The sequence below is a fragment of the Hemibagrus wyckioides genome, linkage group LG21, assembly GCF_019097595.1.
Source record: "Hemibagrus wyckioides isolate EC202008001 linkage group LG21, SWU_Hwy_1.0, whole genome shotgun sequence".
Lineage (NCBI taxonomy): Eukaryota > Metazoa > Chordata > Actinopteri > Siluriformes > Bagridae > Hemibagrus > Hemibagrus wyckioides.
Genome location: NC_080730.1, coordinates 155,001 through 157,500, shown reverse-complemented (window position 1 = coordinate 157,500; position 2,500 = coordinate 155,001). Strand labels below are relative to the sequence as shown.

The 2,500-nt window shown below is 50.6% G+C and overlaps 1 protein-coding gene across 1 annotated transcript in view; it reads left to right on the top strand.

Annotated features, from left to right (window-relative positions):
• The window catches only part of nckap1l (NCK associated protein 1 like), a 26,916-nt gene that overhangs the window by 3,233 nt on the left and 21,183 nt on the right, over positions 1-2,500 (top strand). The window lies entirely within an intron of this gene.

The following is a 2,500-nucleotide window of genomic DNA, read 5'->3' as shown; positions in this document are numbered from 1 at the left end:
CCACACACTGGCACGTGCGCACGCACGCGACACGCGCATATAGTACGCACATCTTGCCACACTGGACCTTGCGTGTGCACGCACACGCGGTCTGCCGCCTGCCCTGCCGATATACAACGTGTCTTAATGCACATACACACGCCACACAAACTGCGCACCATGCGCGTGCCATTAATTATATACGCACAGCCACACACGCACACACAAACACACACATACATATACTGTGTCACATAATGCATACACATACACATACTGCACATAACACGTATACCAGCCGCCTGCCTGCACTTGCATATCTTCATGCACACACACATTTTTGCTACCTTGCCAATACACGTCTGCCTGCCTGCGCACATAATCATACCTGCACACATGTACAAACACACACATGCTGTATACACTTACACACGACACTGTAATCACCGATGCCACGCGATCTGCCTGCCTGCCACCACTGCGATCACACACAATCTGTCATACACTGTACACACACCACCTACCACACACCACATATATACACTTGCCACCTGTCTACACACACACACATAATCTTGTATACCTGCCTCTACCTACTACCACAATATCCATATACCTACCTGCACCACACCTGCAATCTTATCACTTACACTGCTACACACTTACACATGTGTACACATACACTTTGTCTATACTCCTACATATGCATGTGTCTTATCCATACACATCTTATACACACAATGTGTCTTGATCATACACAGTCCTTAATACTATATACATATATTTATACACTGTGAATATACAATCATAATAATCTTACCACACACACTAATGCACACTTTACACACTTATATATACGTCTTATCTATACACACCTGGACATATACAATATATCAATATATATACTTAGTCTGTCTACCTATGTACCACATTAATATATATTATTATACACTGTACATACTATATACACACATGCGTTTACACACGTATGTCGTGCGCACTTACGCCAGGTCATGCACGCACACGACGTACGTACACGTCGTGATCGCGCTGCCGCACGCGTGCGATGCACTGTGTATGTTGTAGTACCAGTCGTTACACACTGCGCGCGCGTGTCTTTCATACGCACGTGCAATGCCGCCACTGGATGCGCGTGTGCTCATGCTGCGCTGTCTGCGTACTGCGCCTGGACACACTGCCTGGATAAACTTAGCACTGTCGTCTGCCTGCGCCCGTGCGCCTGCACCAGCCACATATATCAACGTGTATGCCGCTACACACTGACACTGCCTGCCTGAACCATGCGTGTAATCTGCGCGATGCTGTACACACAAACTGCCACAGTATATACACTTATCTGCGCCGCGCGGTACACAATAACACACACATCTGCTGGATAATCTTACACATACATACCACACACATATGCCTGCGCCTATATATACTTACACACACATACGCGACACACACCACGCGCAAATCTTATATACACTTGCCTAGCGCTCTGCCCATGGCGACCACAGCCGCAATATGTCGCCATTACACACTACATATCTGCGCACATGTGCTACACACACACATATCTGTGCCACACATACCTACACATATATATGCACTCGCGTGTACAGTACTACACACACATGCGCACACACATATATAGCACTCTACCCACACACATACACATCGTCGTGTCTGCGCACGTGCTCTCGCCGCATACACATCGTGTGATATACACCTGCATATATACATCTTTACATACACATGTCCACACATGTCTGCCACCACACACACACACACGACACATCATGCATCTATACACAATGTGTGCGTACGCGCATAACACACACACACACACATATAATACACATAATCGCTGTATATATAGTGTGTCTTACACGCACTGAATACGCACGCGCCTGGCACGCGCGTATACCGCGCGCGCGTGCGCGCACACGCGCATGTGTGCGTACGCACACGTGCGCGCGTGCACGCGCGCGCGCGTGTATGCACCACGACACTGCCATGCCTGCGCGCGTGTGTGCCGTCTGCCACGCGCGCGTGCCTGCCTGCACGTACCGCGCGTGTGCGTACACTGCACATGCCACGCCTGCCCACCGCGCCGCGCGCCATGTCCTGCGCCTGCGTGCACACACACACAAACACACACTGACATACCATGCACATGCCGCCACACCGTGCTAGCGCCACTGCGCAATCGTCTGCCTGCCTGCAATCATCGTCATGACCTGCACACACGCCACTGCAACTATGCACACATGCAATATGCGCTGCCTGGATCGACACACACACGCCACGTGCGCGGACTAGCCGTGTGTAATACACTTGCCACACATGTCTGCCTGCTGCATGACCACTAACACACACACACACACGCGCATATATAGACTGGTCGTCGCGTGCCACAATATACGTCATGCCTGCGCCTGGATATGTCGGTGTACGTCATTGTGCGCGCCGCAGGTCGCGCCAGCCGCCATATACCACGCTGCCCGATAACACA